This window comes from Tenebrio molitor, chromosome 7, assembly GCF_963966145.1.
Source record: "Tenebrio molitor chromosome 7, icTenMoli1.1, whole genome shotgun sequence".
NCBI classification, from domain to species: domain Eukaryota; kingdom Metazoa; phylum Arthropoda; class Insecta; order Coleoptera; family Tenebrionidae; genus Tenebrio; species Tenebrio molitor.
Window position 1 is genome coordinate 21,375,965 of NC_091052.1, and position 21,228 is coordinate 21,397,192.

General features: G+C 35.3%; 1 protein-coding gene across 2 annotated transcripts in view; it reads right to left on the reverse strand.

Moving 5' to 3' along the window:
- Positions 1-523: 523 nt before the first annotated feature.
- LOC138135356 (zinc finger protein draculin-like) overlaps positions 524-21,228 on the reverse strand; it is a 218,590-nt gene continuing 197,885 nt past the window's right edge. The window contains exons 5-6 of one of the 2 annotated variants that reach the window (XR_011160944.1): positions 11,461-12,658; positions 524-542 (exon numbers count right to left, since the gene is read on the reverse strand). The gene's annotated coding sequence lies outside the window, so the exon portion shown is untranslated. Of the gene's footprint in view, positions 543-11,377; positions 12,659-21,228 lie in introns of those variants that run through there. The other variant, XR_011160943.1, reaches the window with a different exon arrangement.

The following is a 21,228-nucleotide window of genomic DNA, read 5'->3' on the forward strand; positions in this document are numbered from 1 at the left end:
CCGGGTGGACCGTCTTCAGTGCCTGTCAGTGCTTAAACTCTGTCCAATTTTTGGACGAAGGAGACTCTTAGAGTAAGACCGGGTGGACCGTCTTCAGTGCCTGTCAGTGCTTAAACTCTGTGTTGAGTCGTGGACTTTGGAATTTATAGAGTAACACCGTGAACAGTGCTTGAACTCTGTTGGTGGGTCGTGGATTTTTGGCCCGAAGTTGGGTGTCACTTTTAACATCGGGCCCCACGTTGTGGAGTCACTTTTAACAGTGTTTGTGTTGTAAATTGTTTATTTACATAAAGGTAAACAAAGTTAACAAGGTTTGCGGTGAGACTCTTGAGGGAGCTCGGATGATTAAGTGAATAATAATGTGAATAATCGTCCATGCGTGCATCCCTTTTATAGCCTGACTGGAGATGGTCCCGCACGCTTCGTCAGCACGCAGCTGATGGGATGGTAGGGGCCCAGCGAGTTGATTCTCGCTGGCGACGGTAGCGCTTCGAAAGGGGTAGTACGGGGCGCTTTGGTACTTACTACATCCGTGATTTATGCTACAGAAATAATAATTGATTTGTTTGTTTGTATCTACGAGTATCTATCTAATGTTTTTTTTATACATTCGTATGTAAAATAATGTAAATATTTCTGAAATAAAAATGTTAATTTTGAAACATTCTTTTGCTCTGGTATAACCGTAAACGGATAGAATTGTCAAAGGATTACGTCAAGTATAATTGTCCGTTTACTCTAAGGTTATATTGGGGCCGTAGAATTATCCCATTGTGTAAAAGTTGATTTGTCTACAATAGAAAACATTTTGTGATTGTAAACAGCAGGTAAACCCGGCTGGTTGTTTCGTTCAGAGTGGGACTGAGACAAATTTGTCCAAATATGAATACCAATTTTTAAATTTTCGTTTTTAGAGATTATGATGAAAAATAAGCTATGAAGGTCTAGTCACAAGGGGGTTTTCTAATCCTATTAAAGAGAACAGTGAATTAATCAGGGTACCATATATTTCGGTTCAGAAAATAATAAAACTAAACATTCTCCCTTAAACCGGACCTTGTACATTCACCCAACAGCTTTTAAAATTTGATTATAACCTTAGAGTAAACGGACAATTATAGATAGGTACTGAACTCCGATGCCGTCAAGACGGCGCGGCGCGAGACACTGCTGCCCAAGGGCGTAGCAATGATTTTTTGCTGGGGTGGGCCAGATTTTAAACCACAGACAGATGATAGATAGATACTGCAGATGTATCTTGTTTTTAATGTGTTTTACTTTTATTCTAGGGTGGGCCAGAAGGATTCTGGGGTGGGCCGGGCCCACCTGGCCCCCCCCTTTGCTACGCCCTTGCTGCTGCCACTCGACCCGACAGTGTTTACCCCCATCACTTTTCGTCATACAAAAAGGTTGCCGATCAGAATTTCAAAACCCTCCCATAAAAAGTTTTACTTCAAAAAAAAACTTGACTATCATCTGTCAGAAACAGAACACAAAACAAATATTGGATCAATTCAAATTGTAGCTCATCTAAAACGATTTTGTTTGACACACCATTTATTAAAATCGTATGAAAAATAAGGAAGTTACAGCACCAAAGATTTTTTATAATACACCCGGTATATTCAAATTATAATAATCATAGAAACAGAAATTTATTTAACACGCATTAATCTGGACAAAACAAAAAATAGAGACATAGAAAATAAACAATTTATTAGTTATACTTCAGGGTTGGTGTACAAGTGCTTTGCTAACACAGAAGACCGTTTTCTACACTAACCCTGCTAACAAAAATAAAATAGAAGGCGTATTGTTTTAAATCATCTTTTCTCATAGACATAAACTGAAACTGAAACACTAAAATCATTATTTTCATTTCTTATGACTTTAAATTGTTTCTGTACTTTGTTTTAAAATTACATTCCTCACACTGAAACCTCTTATTGTCACCGATCCATCGGGCGTTCAAATAAAATCCTGGCCTGGGAGGGCGTTTTTGCTTGATTAAAGCATGTTGACAGCTAACCTAAAATTTACAAACAAAAAAATCTTTCTGTATTTGCTCTTACTGCAATGTTGTTCACTAAAAATAGAGTAACTAACGATTCCAATTCTCGAAGCAAATATCTAAGGGTCTCCTTTGCTAAAAACAAACATGTTTAATTATGTGCCAATTAAACAGATCAGGGGCCCGTTTCATAAAAATTACAATTCATAAATGACAATTACAAATCGGCAAATTTGTTGGATTTGTCAAAAGTTTCGTTTCATAAATCTACAATTTACAAACGACAAACAACAAATGACAATTGTCATTCGGACCATATATTAGGATTTTGGTTTCATAAAGCAATCACTAATCACATTTTTCCATTTTTGTAAAATAATCATGCACAATTTGCTAAACCTTCCAACAAATTGTCATATTTAATTTGACAATTGTGCGTAATAGTTATTTATGTATTAAGGCAAGGCGGTCTAAACTTACAGGCCAGGACACTGGCTACGTTGCCACATTCTCTGGTAGGCCATTCCATGACCTACGATGTTCCTAAAATTTTGAAACCAATTCGACATTTAAAATAAATTTTGACAAGTCCTTGGTCAAATTCGTCAAATCGAATTAAAATATGTCATTTAAGTGTTGCATACCAAATTGCAAGTCAAATTATGAGTCTTCGTCTTCCAATTACGTAGGTACCTGTATTTAAGTTTCCATCAAATGAGGAAACGAACCCAATTTGGAAAGAGATTTTAAAAATCGAAAAGTGAAGAAATCGCAAAAGCAGCGATGCTTGTGCTAAATATTTTAGGGGAACAGATATAAATGGGGACAAAATGAAGCGACTTCTACCAAACGCGGTGCCTTCTAATTACGAAGAAATTACATTTTGGGAAGAAATAATTAAAATTAGTAATGACCACACAATCACTGGGAAAATTTTTGGCTCTAAAAAGGAATACTCGTATTGAAATGAGATTGGGAAGCAAGTTACAAGAAATGGGGTGGGATTTAGGCAATGGGGAGAACAAAATTGTTATATTTAAGTTGGAAATGCCCACCTCGCGTTAGTTTATAACCAAACAGTTTCAATAGCCCGGAACACAGCAGAACATCTGAAATATTATTAGTACCTAATGAGCACTATTATTTTTCTGTCCCCAAGGTGGATTTAAACTCTATATTACAATGCGATAATGCATTTTTGAACTGTCGCAAAATTAGATCACTCATATTTGACAAATGCAAATTCAATGACAGGTTTAGTGGATTTCGAATTTTTTCACCAAATGTTGGTGAAGCAATGTTGTCAGACTGTAGTAGGCCATTCCATAGCACACTGTTTTTGGTCAGTGTCATGGCCTGGTAAATGAAGATCGCCTTGATTAAGGGCGTAAGAGGGCTTTTATGGCCTGAGGTGTGATTTTGAGTCCGAGTGATAACGAGGGCTAAAAACACGCTGAATACGAGTGAGATTTCCTCAAGGTTCGGCCTGAACAGTCCAAGCGTTGAGGAATTCCTCAACGTGTGCGGCGGCGTCCTTGAGGTCGCGGTGGGTGGGAAAGACAAAAATTTCCTCCTTGAGGCTGGATTTTCCCAGTCTCTTGCTGCGTATATGTGTTGTCATTATCGTATCTTCTTTAGCGAGAAAAGGGGTGACCAATAAAAGAAGCTGATGTAAATATTTATTGTGGTGTACTGCAATCACACAACTGACGGCCGCTAAAATATTATCATCCATTGATACCATGGTGAAAACAATTTACAAAACTACGAGAACAACCAACAACCACCACCACTCAGCATAGAACTAGTGTGTTGATCTGGAGTTGAACCTGGCGGAAATCTCCGAGGCTTTTCCTTGAGGAAAATCCTCTCCGTGTGTGGGTTAGGGTTTGGTAAAGGAAATCCTCAAGGAAAACCTCGGGGCTTTTTCTTCAAGAAATCCCGCTCGTGAATGGCTACCTTAAGAGCTGAAAATATAGAAATGATTTTAAATGAAATCGGGGAATGAGTACAGCACCCAACAAACAGGAATAAAGCTTTAGTTCCACAACACCAATTTCTGATAGCCCTACATTGGTTAGATAATGAAGGGCAATATCATGCAGTAGGAAATATGCATGGAATATTTTTTGAGATTAATTTCTGTCAATAAAGACACTTGAATCAACTTTAGATGTCATTTTGCGAATGATGATGGAAAGCAACAAAAAATAAATGTTATTTATAAACAGTTTGTTTTACTGACTTGTGACATTTGTAAAAAAATTCTACAATTGACAAAATTGACAAATATTTTTTTACGAAAATTTTTAGGTTGGCAAAACTTGATTCGTCATGCGTGTCAGTTTAAATTACAAAATGTGCAAAGAATTATTTATCAGGATTTATCAAGCAACAAATTCGCGACCGTATTTTTGGGAATTTCACGTATTTCAGCGGGCGTATATGAAAGATTATCTTTCATATTCGTGTTTTGTGACAGAATTTTGATAAAACAAAAGGCGACTTTGAAGACTTGGTCAAATTTTCACTTTTAAAATTAAGACATTACCAACCGCCACGAAAATCCCTAAATCGAAGAAAGTAAACATTTTTGTTTAAAAACGGCTTAAAAAGAGCAAATTACAAAAAATAGTATAAAAAATTCGTTTCATAAGACCTTGAAGCACTCATTCTTTAAAATAACTCGTGGCTACGCCACTCGTTTTTTAATCTTGAATTCATGCTTCAAGACTGGTCTTATGAAACTTGTCTTTTAATATACTATTATGAAACGTATATTTGTCAAATTTGTCAATTGTGCAATTGTAATTGTCATTTGTTAAATTGTAAATTGTAATTTTTATGAAACAGGCCCCTGGCAAAGTTTTTTGATCTAAACAAAGCACAACTTAACATAAATAAGAATTTATACAGGGCAAGTCACATAAGGGTTATTTCCGAATTTATTTTGTACGCAACCAAAAATACTAATGACGCTGACTACTTGATACCATTTATAATGTGATTTAATTTAGTAATCAACGTAGGTATGTAATTTGGCTAAAAATGTCACAATGACGTTTTCCTGTTCTGATTAATGAAATCAAAAATTAAATTCATCAACTGTCATTTTGACATTTTTAGCCAAATTACATACCTACGTGGATTACTAAATAAAATCACATTATAAATGGTATCAAGTGGTCAGCGTAATTAGTATTCTTGGTTGCGTACAAAATAAATTCAGAAATAAACCTTATGTGACTTGCCCTGTATAATGTGCACCCTCTTGTAAACTTTGTGTAGCCTGTCTTCTAACTCCATTTCTGATGACATGTTCAAGAACCATTGGATCTTCATTAATCTGATTAATTTTCATCAGTATTCTGTCTTGAAGTTCAGCCAGATTATTTATGGGGGTGTTATAAATGGATACAAAAAAAACTCGCACCGTGTGAGATGACAAGATCTGGGAGGCCAGTTATTGGGTGTATTTCGGCAAATAAGCCTGTTCGTGTAGAAATTTGGTAAAAAACTTTTTGTAGCTGCAGTTATGTGTTGTTGTACCATCTTGTTGAAAATACCCAAAAATTTGCTCATCATAATGTTCGTTAAAAAAAGGCTTCAACCATGAAAATTTCTCTCGTAACAAACCAGTTTAAACACAGCTTAGTAAGGTTTTGAAAAAGCCGAAAATCGAACTATTGAAATTCTGGAAAGCACTGGCAGACCACAAAAGATCAAGTTTAAAAAACAACAAACGATTGTATCTACGTGGTTCAATGTCATTCATGTTAAACGGCGGGAAATTCAGACTTTACACTGCTACTTTTGTCAACCCCTACAGTACTGTAACGGTCCGAATAGGTTCGATAAATTAAGAATTTTAATTTTAAAATAATTTCAACGAAATATTTTAAATACCGTTCATTTGCGACGGAAATGCTGGTCAGTTGTAAAATTTATTGAAGCCGTGTCGGCTCCACATTCCTCAAGTGAAATCTGCCAACCTTTCTTTGAAAATGCAGGTACACGTCCGGTCCGAACATAACACAAAGATAACCGTTTTATGGGAAAAGAAACATTGCAAAATTTACTCGTTCGACAATTTGGGGAGTCCAGTTAAAATCAGGAGATAATTGAATTAATGAATTTGATGTTAGCAGGTTTCAAATTGAGAGAACAACAAAATTAATGTTCATTAGGTTAATTTACTTTTTTAGCATTCTCAAATTTGTGGCATATTTGTAATTAAAGGGCGAGAATTGCAAATTAAAAACAGAGCGCTTTATCGTAGAAAATAACTAGAATCGTTTGCACTTTTAGTTAGAAAAGTAACAAAGCAAAGTAGAAAGGGAGTCGGTAGAAAACACAGAGGACCGGGTAACGGTAAAGCCAGGTAGTCGTAGAAATCAGACGTGTGAGTGAGAGAGAGAGAGAATGAAATTTACGAAGTAATTATTAATTAGAACGGTTTTGGGGAATCAAACCAATGTAGAACTATTTTTAGAAGTAGCAGAACAACGGAACTTAGTTGCATGAAATGGCACTTGCGTAACAGCGTTTCAAGCCCAATTTAGGTTTCAAAATAAGGTTAATTTGTTTCATTTTAATTATGTTTGTTTCATTTTAATTGTGTTTGTTTTATTTTAATTATGTTGTTGCATTTTAATTATGTTTGTTTCATTTAAATTCTGTTTAATTTTTGTTGCTGATTTTTATTATTGTATAGAGTCGGTAATTCAGTGTTCCTGTTAATTCGGTTTGTCCCATTTTTAGATTGTGTTTGTTTCTTGATGCTGATTTTTATTATTGTATAGAGTCAGTAATTTAGTGTTCTTTTTCAGGCTTCTAATTCAAGAACAAATTTGTAAATTCGGTCTGGTCCTAACAAAAGTCTAAATTTAAACATTTAAAATAATGGTGGAAAAACGGAAACTGTAATTTCAAAAGTTCTAGAGATTTCGAAAAGGCGTCGCGATCGGCGTAAAGTAGAACCGAGCTGATTGGTCACTTTGGTCAAGTAGGGGTTGCGAAAGGGGGGTGCGCCAGAAATGATAAAACCGATTGCGGGACGGGAAACAAGGCTTTTTGATTCACTCGGAGTTTGATCTCCAAAGTAGCCGGAGGTACGTTCAGTACTTCCAGCAGCCATTTTGTGACCACGTTCTTTACATTCACAAGGTAAATTATTTCTCTAATTCTTGTACATTATTTGTAGTCGCGATTTAATTAGTCAAATAGCATTTAGTTCTTTATCGTTCTAAAGTAAAGATTATATTATTTTCTTTGAGCTTTTGATGACCACGTGACTCTTTAGAATCTTATATTAATTTCTTTATCGCGAAGTATGTGATCTTGTATTTACCGATTGGGGAAACGTGCTCTTCTCAAGGGGAACCAGTATGCAATTATTATAAAACATTTCCATTCATTATTTATGTCTTGGATTCTCGAGTTCGGGAAGCTACCGCCAGTGTCCGTCGCACTCAATAAGCTGTGGTCCGGCGTAAGAGCACAAAATTAGCCGCGTCACCCCCAAGGGGGCCAGCGACCAAACTAGGCCGGCTGACACGTGAAGAGAGGTACCCTTTGGCCCTGTTAGAACCTTTTTTCCCTTTTATTTTCGACCACCGGAGTAGACCGGGGTGATCTATGAGAGTCCAGGGCATCGCGTCGGGTTCAGTTTAATTGGGGAAATAATTCAAATCTAAATCGGATCACATAGTTCGCATCTCAAACTCATATAATGCTGTTCGTGCCATAAACTCCTTTATTTGCCCAGCTTAGTCATTTATTCATGAGTCAGATCTCAATTCGAGGGGCGCGAATCAAATCTCATTGGGTCAAATTTCCACCAAATTCTGTTATTAAGTTCTTTTATTTATTTCTATCATTTGTTGGGACCAAACTCCACCACACTCGATTATTTGTTAAATAAAATTTTAGTGAAGTGTGCGCAATCGTTTTAATTTCATCTTTGAAAACCTTCCAAAGGTACGGCCTCTCGTTAGAGCCTAATTAAACAAAATGAAAAATAAAACACAACGTAGGATCCATAAATATTTCTTTTCTCATTATTTTTGTTTCGTATTTTTCCACAAAATTTCACCCGAGGGAGTGCGGCAACCAACAATACACCAAATGAGGAAAAAAAAATATCGAGGAGAAGTCAAGGAAGTCGAAAGGTTACAGTACTCAGTCAAGGGTTTCATTTGATGACATGATATATTGTTTGGAAATGATATGACCAGTTATTTGAGTCTTTCTTCAACGTTGTTTTCAGGTAGTACTTTTGGTTTTAGACAAACCAGACGTTTCTTATGTTGTTTTAGGCAATGGTTTCGTTTCGTTTTAAATTCGCACTTATCACAACAAAACCATTGAACAGCATCTGCTGACAGATGCTTTTTATTGTAGGTTCTTTTCGTTTTATATTTGCACTTATCAGTTATTACAGCTAAACCATTGAACAGCATCTGCTGAGAGATGAATTCCCTTATGTCGTTTAATGTCTTTGTTATATTTCGTTTTGTATTCGCATTTATCACAATAATACCACTGGATTGCATCTGTTGAGAGATGAATTGTGTTATGTTTTTTAAAGTTGCCCTCATGATTCGTTTTGTATTTGCATTTATCACAGCTATAAGACTGGATGGCATTTGCTGAGAAATAAATTACAGTGGAACCTCGATAAGTCGAATTACTCGTAGCATCTGCCACAAAAAGAATTCGACTTATCGCAAATTCGAGTTACCAAACACCAAAAATTTGTAGAAAGCAACTGTTTTATTAACAAAATTACATGGTTAATTATTTTCGCTGGAAATAGTCTGTAATTAGACTTTGACGTTTGTTGCCGCATTGTTCAACAAAAGCTTGTAACAAGTTTAAATGTCTATAAGTCTCATTTGGTGTATTTTCAACAGAATAATACATAAAAAGACGTAATGTTTCTAATGCATCTAAAGCCATTGATGTTGTTTGTTATTTGTGCCAGCATTTTCCACTAACTTAATAATTTCCGCTTTTTTCTTTAGAATTGTTGATACTGTGCTGGCTGGAATATTGAATTTGGCGGCTACATCTTTTTTTCGTATTCCACTCTCGACGTCTTGTAAAAGTTTATATTTATCATTAACTAGCATTAACTATCGGCAGTATTCTACACTGCTGAAATGCTGGAAATGTGCGATATGCCTGGAATGTGATCGAGTTGGAACCATGCGGTTTTGTTCCAGAATTTAAGTCACAATTTAATTAAGTCAGAATTTCATGTCTAAACAAATGATTTATTTTCTTCCATTAAATTTGAAATCACAATGAATCTCAAGCAGTTTTATTCGGTGATTCAAAATGATTGTGAATAAGTATTGCAACTATGTACGAAAATTTATGTGGCAACTGTGTGAATGGGATAGAATTGACATTTGTATGACATTTCATAAGCGTGCATTTGATTTTTTTAATTCCATTATACATTGGGTTTGACAACTTCCAAAATTGCGCGACTATGAACTGTCAACTCTATCCTACCCACACAGTTGCCAAACAAAGCTTCATTATCACAACAATAAAATGGTGCAAAAACTTCCAAACAGTGGGGCACTTTTTAAAATTTTTATTTTTAAGAAAATCATTCATTAGGAAAAAATGGTATTAAGGTTTTCGACCACATTTTCCCTCACAAACTCACCCTGAAATTCTTGGGAGACCATTCCCTAACACCCTGTATAGATTATTAAAGTTTTTAAAACTCGTTTTGGAGGCATTTTGAGTAATAAAGTCAACTACATAAGTACACAACCATCAACAGTAAATTTATAACTGAAACTGAACGGTGGAAAGACTAAACACTGAATTCGCAAAATGCAGTCATTGCTTTTCTTGGACAATTCCATTCATCTGTCATTTGTTAAAAATTGACCGATAAAAACACAATTTTACACATTTGTTACCATAGTTTCAAAAAATTGGACCGAATATTCCCACTCGTGGAAATTGTATCGGTAATACCACTAGTGATCCCAGCGATAATTTTCTTTTTTGTGTTGTTGGAAACATTTTCTTCGATTTCTGCGTTAATTTCTTATTCCGATTTGCACCAAATTACCAAAGTTGGTTCATGGAATAGTCCTCCGAATACAACTCGTAGTTCAAATTAAGTATGTAGACTATATCATTCATTACTTTATAAACCAATAAGAATCTTTGATTTTCTTTAGTTGCCATGTATTACAGCGGTTATTGTAGTAACCAGGGGGATTTCGAATATACGAACTTTTGTATATTCGAATATACCAATCTTTGTATTTTTGCTCGCCGCCTTAACTTACAAAATTTTTTGCGCTAGCCGTCACATTAAATCGCTCTGCTACTGAATGCGCCCAGTCGGTTTCGGGAACCTGTTTATTTATTTCATTCATGATATAGTTTACCCGTATACAACTCGAGGATGGAAAATTATCGATTACTCGACGTGTTGCTGGAAAACACGTCTCGTATAATCGAGAATTTTCAATCTTCTAGTTGTATAATAACTGGTTTCACACAGTCAGTTGTGCTTGGGAATCTCACTCGTGCTGACGCACTCGTGGATTCATTCCCAAGCACAATTGATAATTCGTGACCAGTTTGAAAAATAATCGACATAATTTGGAATACTCGTGGTGTTATAAATGAAAATTCGACTTAACGAGATCTGATGCCGCAGAAATAATTTGAGATATTAAGGATTTCGAGTTATCAGATAAGTTTTACATGAATTTGGCATATCCAAATGCTACTGTCATCAAAATTAGTTTGACTTATTGAAAATTCGACTTATCGAGGTTCAACTGTATTGTGTAATGTTTTTTAATGTTGCTTTTATATTTCGTTTTGTATTCGCATTTATCACAGTTATACCGTTGAACAGCATCTGATGAGAGGAGAGATTAGCACGGGACAACCGGGGCGGGAGCCCCAGGGCCTCCACAAATCCCCGGACACATTTTTTTTTATTTTTTATTTGTGGTCATGAAAGTAATAAAATATATTGAACTAAAGGAACCACTCCCGCTCGTTCTTTCGTCGCGTTAGGTCCCAACTTTCTAAAATTTAGAATCTAAATAGTTGAATGTTCCTGCGCAAAATGCGACTCCTTTAGAGCCTGACGGTCCGGGTAAACCGGCTGGATTACGGAACGTCCATCTTCTTCGACGGGATACATCTGCTACCCCGGCGTTAATAAAGGCATCGGTCAACAAATCTCGACACCGGCCCCGAAGATGGACTCGACAGTTCGACCGCTCCAGAGGGCCGGTGGTAGAACTAACACTATGTCAAATTTCAAATTTAATAAATATCGATTTATTTAAGGAAGTTCTGGAGATACCATCGGAGACAAAAGTGAATATTTATTGATAAATTAATGAAAAATATATCAGCCTAAAGTTACTTTAACATTAAAGTTTACCATTTACCATAGAAACGTATTGTTGACACAATCGATTAAAGTCACGTTAAGATAAAGTCGACTTTAAGTTTATTATGAAACTGGGCCTTAGAAATTTAATTTAAAGGGCCTCCACTTTCTCCACTGCCCCGGGCCCTGACGCCTTCAAATCCGACTCTGTGAGAGATGAATTCTTTTATGTCGTTTAATGTGTTTGTTATATTTCGTTTTGTATTCGCATTCATCACAATAATACCACTGGATTGCATCTGCTGAGAGATGAATTGTGTTATGTTTTTTCAAGTTGTCCTCATATATCGTTTTGTATTTGCATTTATCACAGCTATACCACTGGACAGCATCTGCTGAGAGATGAATTTTCTTATGTCGTTTAATGTATTTGTTAAATTTCGTTTTGTATTCGCATTCATCACAATTATACCACTGGATTGCATCTGCTGAGAGATGAATTGTGTTATGATTTTTAATGTTGCCCTTGTATTTCGTTTTAAATTCGCATTTATCACAACTATACCACTGGATGGCATCTGCTGAGAGATGAATTGTGTTATGTTTTTTAAAGTTGTCCTCATATATCGTTTTGTATTTGCATTTATCACAGCTATACCACTGGACGGCATCTGCTGAAAGATGAATTCTCTTATGTCGTTTAATCCGACTGTTATATTTCGTTTTATATTCGCATTTATCACAGCGATACCACTGGATCGCATTTGCCGAGAGATGAATTGTGTTATGATTTTTAATGTTGCCCTTATATTTCGTTTTAAATTCGCATTTACCACAACTATACCACTGGAAGTGGTGAAGTGACTGCTTTGCGGCCTGTTGTTTTTCCAAAACTGTTGCCTCCTTTGTCTTAAAGGAATCACATTCGCATGGGTACCACTCTGCGTCACTAACGTTCTCACGTTCTTCTTTTGGGTTAAAACATGAACCATCCAAGTGTTTAATCCACATTAAAACGGAATATGTTTCAAACGAGCATTTCTGACAAATGTAGCTTTTTACAAGAGTGTCATTTTTTGGTTGATCTTGCGCGCAGTCAGTGTTCTTTATGTGGTATTCCTTGAAATGTTGCTTTAAAATTACCACAAGATCGGTTTCAAAATTGCAGTCCTTGCAATAGTACTTTTCCAAATCGTTTCTTTCGCAACTGGATGTTTCAAGTGGCAACCGGGAATTTTTCATTTTGATTTTATGATCTGAAAATGTAATTTCATGTCAATACAAAAAAACTAATTAAAATAATAGTAAAATATACAAGTCTTGGATTATCTACTTTTAAATTTTGATTTTCTCAAAAGATGTGTTGAAGATATCGGCATAATCTTGTTTTGTTTTGTTTTCGCCCCACCACTTTTTGTGTATTATAGTCGTTTTCAATGACATCCGTGCTGTCAATATGAAAATATGTTGGCATCACTTGTTGTTTCAGTTTAATAATTTTGAATTTCCTAATTTGGCAATTTGAAAATATGTAGTAAGTATGATTCGGATTCCGAGGATGATTTAGTTTAACCGTGTTGTACACCATATGGAAGACTAGGTTTTATTGTTTGTTGTTGATGTTTCACGAAATATAAATTTTCTTTAATCATAACCTCAATTTCTTGTTTGACATTTTTTTTAACTAGGATTTGCTTATACTCTGAATACTGGTAATGAATTTCTGTGTACAATCTGCTTCAACATATTAAAAATGACACTGACAGCACGGATGTCATTGAAAACGACTATATGTTGTACACGTTGAGTTGACAATTTCAAGGTCAAATAATTTTATTTTTTGGCTCTATAATTATGTTTTGTAAATAGTGACATGCAGGTAAACACCGTTCACGTTGGATTAAGCATTGTTAAATCGCATTATGTTGGTTAGCTGCATGTCACTATTTACAAAACATAATTACAGAGCCAAAAAATTAAATTATTTGACCTTGAAATGTTCAACTCAACGTGAACAAGGTTTATATGTTGCTATCACCACAGTTTTAGTTGTCATAAAATTGTTCCAAAAAATACATCAGAAAAAGTGTGATCTGTAAATTGTTGAACTAAATATATTTACATACAGGGTGCGTCCTAAAAAACGCCGCAAGCCATATCTCCGTTATTTATGGCTCGATTTAAATAAAACAAAAACTGGAATAAATCACTTTAAAAACACTATAAGCACAATATAGATTAATGTTTTTTTTTTAAGGAATTCAAGGTCAGATGATAGTAAACTTTTTTTTTCAAACAGCTTGGTATATTTTTTTATTCCGATTTTGAAAGAGATTATTTTTATGGATCCAACGATATGCCGCATTCTAGGATGCGCGTAATAGTAACCGAGAAAATAAATAAATAAAATACCATTATTCACTCATTATTGTAATTTTTTCTTCAAAAAAAAAATCAGGTTACTATGGAAAACAATCCTAAACGCAGTATTTATTACATATTCTGTCACATTATTTTTTGTTCTGCTCTTAATTAATTTTTATGTTATAAATTTTATTACAATTGGCCTGGTTTTTTGACAAACAAATTATTACTGTTTCAAAATGTTGTGTTTAGAACAAAGAATTCATTTAATCCAATGTTGGACCGGTTTTTGTCACATAATTACAAAATTTCATGAAAAATTTCCCAACAATTATGCATCAGGCATGGGTATTCAGAAGCTTAAACTTCGATACAGGGTTGAATTATGTACAGAAAACGGCGCATAGTTAATAGAATAGTTTTATATTCAATTATCATTTGATTTTTTCAAAAAAAAGGAAAATATTTTTTCTGCATTTTCTTTGATTTTAATGTTAAGTCTTCTTCTCTGTTGAAAAAGACTTTTTAATAACAGAAATGGGGGTTTCAAATGAAGGAAAAAATGTTAATCCTCTGGAGTTTTTGCGTAAAATCAAAAATACATTTTTCCCCCTCTTGTAAACTCAATCCGGGGACATACTGTATATGGAATACCGTTAATAAATAACGGCCGTGGCTGATATGTCACACGTATCAATTGAGGAGAGAGTACTGTGATAGCAGGTTAAAAGCGGCTTTACACGATGCCAGTAACTCGTACGAGTTACTAAAACCGAGAACTGGATTTTAGTACTATGGCGGACAATAAATTTAGGCCGGCAAATTTCTGACATTTCAAAAAAGTCAATGCAAGCGACCATTTATTGTCATTATGACTGATGTGTCAGTTTGTCAAACTGAAGATTTTCAAGCCGTTTGGCGTTTCCTTCGCCCTTTTCGTAAGTTACAGATCATGACGCACTAGCATAACTGATTTGTACTAGTAGCACTTCTCTCTGGTGCACGCTTCTTTTCCCAATTTTAATTTTGATTGTCGCTGTCACGATGACATGAATGATAAAAATCGAAAATGGGGTTAGTTGAACATAATGCCAGCTTCACATTTTAATGTCAACTCAATGACAGGCCGGCCTAAATTTATTGTCCGCCATAGTACTCCCCTCGTGTAAATAGGTGTTTTAGTGTTCCAGTAGAGACCATTTCATCCAAGTACATGATGACTCATGGAAATCTGACCGTAGGACGCTAGTCAGCTGATGATCAGTGGCGTAGAAAGATTCGATTAGCTATGGAGTCGATATAGTTCAATTAATTTATATGATTAAAATACTAATAAATTAATAATTCAATAATAGAGAATTTTCGCGTTACGTTCCGTTAAAATAACCGGTACGCTATTCGCGAGAAATTACCGTAATCGATTATTGTAATAATGAATAGGTTACGCTATTGCCTAGCAACACCGGCGTTAGCGTACACGGTTACCTATCTGAAAAACGTAACGCGAAAACTCTCTAATGAATGCCATAGTACGGTACACAGAGAAAGAAATAACAAAAATAAAACACTTCTGAACGCTAACGGGGTTAAGTTAGAAATAACAACGAGCGCATGGATTCCACATGGTTGATGGGTCTGTGCACCGCTGAACTCAAAGCACCCCTAAAAATTTGAATATGAACTCGTCCGACGACAACGCGTTCGTGCGCATTATGTAGGTACTTCTTAGATGAAATGATGTCTACAGTACTCGCTCCAGTCGAGTAAATAGAAAGCAGTTCTATTTTTTAGAGTTTACTGGAGCGAGTGGTTACCCCCACCCTGACTTTGCTCGACTGTTTACAGTTTAAACACGTGTAGACAGCTAGACTGTACCTGTCCGTTTTAGTGAAACTTCTTTTCATTGTTTTGCGGAAGTTTTTTGACTGAAAATGGCTTCTAAATGGAACCAGGATACAAAAACCGAGATTAAAAATAAAATTAAAAATTTAAGATTAAGAAATAACAAAAATGAGATATTTTTTGTAAAAGAATGTTAAAGCATCTTGGAGACATTCTCATAAAGTTTCGATAGTCTGAAACGTCTTCTGAGGCAAGATCTTTTAAAAGCAACTTTGTTTCTTTAAATCCATTTTGAATTAATGGGCGTTGGTAGACTAGCTATGTTCTACTTGTACAGAGTGTCTATAAAAGAACATATATCAAGAGTCCTGTGGAACTCGAATATATTTTTGCCGCTTTGTAGCACATTGTGGTACCAAATAGAAAAACAGAGGTTATGTAACTTTATTAATGACAGGTTCTTTGATTTTTACAATAAAAGCAATTAAACGCCTTCGTGAGGCAGCAATCCATACTCCAACCTTTAGAGCATGCAATTGGGTTTCTACAAATGCATGTGTATTTTCTGAAGTCCATATTCTATAGTTTTGTGCTTCGTCAAAAAAAAAAAAAAACTGATGTCTAATAATAATCTGCAAGCAAAGTTAAAAAATTAAATTGTTTAATTCAAATTCATTATTAGGAACCTGTCATCATTCAAATTGTTCAAAAACCAATTGCAGTATTCTAAGCGCCTATCAGAATCACCTGGTCGAAGTTCTTGAAGTGTTGTGTGAATAGAAGTTCAGGTTTTTCTAACGGTACATCAGCCTGAAGTGATAACTTCCTGAGGGATTTTTTTGAACTTTGTTCCATTCGTTGGAGTAAATCTTCAACAATTTCTTCATTTACTGGCGCTCTTCCTACACGTTTACCTTTTTCAACAGTTGCCACAAATCTATCCACAATCCTTCTAATCTGTGTAATTAATTTGCTTTCACGATGTTGTCATTTGGAAATTTTGCGAAAAATTGTTCCTTGCAAGCGTCTATAGAATAAACCCACTCTCCAATCTGCAGGGTACCATTTCGGTAATACGACATCACAATGAAGGTGTTTTGCTCTAGCGATAAAACCATTGCGGTTTACTATTGTATGGTGCGTCTTTATGTGCCCTTAACAAGAAAGATGGAGGACTTAGACCGATCGCTATCGGAAACTGTTTGCGAAGATTGACCTCAAAGCTAGCCTGTTTTCAAAGTCGAAATATTGTAAATTCGTATTTATCTCCACATCAACTTGGAGTTGCAACTAAACTAGGATGCGAAGCAGCAATTCATACCACACGAACCTTTGTTAATAACGATCAAAACAGTGGCAAAGTTCTTCTTAAATTAGATTTCAAAAATGCCTTTAACTCAGTCGAACGGGATTGTATTCTGAAAGAAGTGCAATGTCATACCCCACTTCTGTACCCTTATCTTTATAAATGCTATAGAAATCCTTCAACTTTATTTTTCGGTAATCATTTAATTTCTTCTTCTGTTGGAGCCCAACAAGGAGATCCCTGCGGTCCCATGATTTTTAGTCTTGCGATTCAACCAATTATTTTATCTTTGGATTCTCAAATGAATATATGGTATTTAGATGATGGAACCTTAGCTGATTACCCAGAAGTAGTTTTATCCGACTTTAAAAAAGTTATAAATTTATCTCAGGAAATTGGCCTTGAATTAAACTTTAACAAATGCGAGATCTTTTGCTGTTCTGGAGACACAGATTTAAAAGTCATAAAGGAATTTCAAAATTTAGCACCAGGCATTAAATCTGTGACCGAGAAAGTTTATCTCTTTTAGGCTCTCCAATCTTTGACCAAGGTTTCAAAAACACCGTCGAAAAAACTATAATTACAGTTGAAAATCTTTTAAACAAAGCTGAACTCCTTAACAGACACGTGGCTTATACTTTAATCAAAAACTGTCTTTTCATACCAAAATTTAATTTTTTATTAAGAACAACTCCATTTGGGAAATTTTCTAATTATGTTAATTCAATTGATTCTTCTTTAAAGTCTTGTTTAGAGAGAATACTTAATTTACGTTTAACTGATTTACAATGGCGTCAGTCCACTTTACCGATTAGATTTGGTGGTCTGGGAATTCGTCGCATTTCCGATATTTGCCTCGCTGCTTTCCTATCTTCAATTAATGGGGTTAAAAAGCTTGTTTCTTTATTACTAAACTCAAAGGATAATGAGCTTAATATTCACCATTATGATGAAGCTTTAGCAGTCTGGGGTGTAGCAAATCAGAACGAAATACCAACAATTCCACAATTTCAGAAGAATTGGGATAATATTAATATCAAAGGAATAATTGCCAATGACTTAATCTTTAATTCACCTAGAGACTTGGCTCGTTTTAAAGCTTTGCAATGCAGAGAATCAGGATCTTGGTTACATGCAATACCTTCTCCTAATATTGGTACTCTTTTAGATAACACTTCCTTCCAAGTTTGTATTGGTTTAAGATTGGGTTGTAATCTTTGTACACCTCATATTTGCAAATGCAATGCGAAAGTTGACGAAATTGGCACCCACGGTCTAAGCTGTTTCAAAAGCAGTGGTAGATTTTCAAGACACACTGAAATTAATTCCATTATCAACCGGTCTTTAACTTCTATTCATGTGAATTCAACTTTAGAACCAAACGGACTGTCTCGGGATGACGGAAAACGCCCAGATGGGATGACTTTAGTACCGTGGATTAAAGGTCAACCTTTGGTTTGGGACGTCACTGTTGTAGATACACTTGCAGACAGTTACGTATTGAAATCATCTGAAGTCTCAGGTTCTGCCGCTGAAATGGCTTGCAAACGCAAACATAGCAAATATAGTTCAATCATTTCGTCAAACTACGTGTTTAAAGGTTTAGCATTTGAAACCTTAGGCCCTTGGTGCAAAGAAGCCATCGATTTCATTAATGTCATCGGAAACCGACTTATCGCGGAATCAGGCGATTCAAAATCAAAGAAATTCCTTTTCGAGAGGATTTCCCTTGCCATTCAACGTGGAAACGCTGCAAGCATTCGGGGCACTTTTCAAGATTCCGCAATATTATCCGAAATTTTTGTATTATAAAACAAAAGGGTTTATGTAATTATGTTATTAATATAAGCTCGTCTAAAAAGATTGTTTATTACTTACTGTAAACATACGAAAAAATGTCTTACCTTCGCTACTTCCTAACTTGTTTTTGGTATTCACAGTTCACACTTATGCGGAAAAACGTTTTAGTTTCGATAAAGACTGTTGAAGAAAATCACAAGCAAAACAACTAAGACGCCGAACTCACAAACTGACGCTAAGATACTAAGATTTAATTATTAATAATTTGACATTTGTCATTTGACATCTAATTTGTCAGCTTCAACGACTCAACGTAGTTCGGCCAAAAAAAATATAGAGTCGCACAATTCCACAGGACTCTTCATATATGTTCTTTTATATACACACTATAATTCAGCTTTATTGACAATCATAGAAAATGTTGACAATTCAAATCAAGTTGTCAACAGTGTTGCCAATCTAATTTAAAGTCACTAGATAATTAAATTTATACTTTTTAACGTCCGTCAAAAAAAAGTGCAAGTTTTTTCATTCGTTTGCGTTCATAAAATACGTGATTTTTGAATCGATCAAGAAGCGTCAAAAAAGTGCCATAGCGGTTCATTTTTGCACGCATGTTGCGTTAAAAAAAGTGCCGTAGCGTGTCATTTTTTTAACACAATTATAAATTTTTTTATTCATAATTGGTAGTTTTTTTAACGAGTTCGTATGTAAATTGGCATGAGTAGGCCAATTTAAAACGCGAGTAAAACGAGAGTTTTAAAGGTCCACGGGTTCACACAGGAGAAAATTTTCAAATTTTGAGTGTCGAAAAAATTGTTATCTAAACTTACGGGCGCCAAATAGTATATTGTGTTATTAGCAGTGTCCGGACGAAATAGTACCGGACAAGTCGACCAGTACAACTTTGCGTAATACCCCACTCACATATAAACACGATTCAGCTGGTTCGTTTTCAATAACAGGGAACCAGCTGAATCGTGTTTATGTGCGGGCGAGGGATTACGCAAAGTTGTACTGGTCGACTTGCCGGGTACTATTTCGTCCGGACACTGGTTATTAGTATTAGTATTAAAAGTGATACTTTTTTGACGAGCAATTTGTTTGCATAATTGCAAGTCAAAAAAAGTCACTTTTAATACGAATGACCACGACCTTCTAAATAGTCGAGACGCAAACGCTCTCTCCGGCCTGTTCATTTGAGCAAAATACCATTATGCACTTGTAAGCCGTTTGGCGCTAGTGAACGGGGGATTTGAGTTCGGAACCACGCGATTTGAAACTTGGCTTTCTGTCATTGTGTTGTCACTTTGTCGGATAAAGGCATTTTAATCGAAATTTTCGGTTAGTTAAGCATATTAATTGCATAGATAATCGTTCCTAATATACATATTCTTAAATACAACGAAATTTATGGAGATGTGAGTATGAATTTAATTATTTCACGGAATTCAGTACTTGCTATAATACCCACAACATTGGAAGTAGATGAAGGAAAAGAATATGAAGATTTAAGCAGGCAAAGGAGTGTTTGCGGTGTTTCAGTCGGGATCGGTACATTAGCAGCACTATTGGAAAGGCTTGCCTACAACATTATGTTAGTGAAGAATATTTTTCAAATACATTTTAAATTATTGCAAGTCCATTACTGATTAAAAGATTTTTGAAATCCCTACCTGGGCAAATATTTAAACTTTCTGAAGCCAATTCATTAAATGTTTTTGTCTTTTTATAATCCTTACACGTCTCCAAATAGCATTTTACATGCCATCTTTTTGACATTTAACGTTTCGCGCCAATTTCGGCGCCGGCAAAGTAGCGCCAAACGGCGAACGCCGAAAACTGGCAAATGAACAGACCGGAGAGAGTCAAGCGTCAAGCGTCTCGACAATTTAGAAGGTCGTGCGAATGACACATACAATTTTTTCTCCAACCAAGTAAAGGACAAATCAAGTTTGATTATTTTTTTACAAAGTTGTTCGAACTATACTTTTCATATTAATATTAAAAACTAGTAATTTTAGTTGGTTCATTTTATAATTTTGAAATTATTTTTAAGTCTACTATTAAAAGTACTTTTAATACATGTTTAATATGTGTTGCCTTAGTAACACATAACTTTTTTCTAGAGTTACGAAAACATCAACTTTAGTGACCAAAAACGGTATTAAAAGTGACCATTTTTAAGACGGTTGGAGAAAAAAACTTGTATCTAATCCCGTGGGATAAATGACACTTATCCCACTCATTTGAGTGGAATAAGGAACTTCATTACCGGACGCATTTCATTACTCCACTCAGTGGGATAAGTGAGCTTCATTACCCCACTCAGTGGGATAAGTAAGTCATTATTCCACTGAGTGGTGTAATGAAACTGGCGGAAATAAATAAGATTTACCTTTTTTTTTTAATTCGGGGCCGTCTTAGATAAAATTTTGTACATAACACGTGGGCTAAAGCATATTACAGGAAACTCGTGTGATTACATATGAACTCGGGCTAACGCCCTCGTCA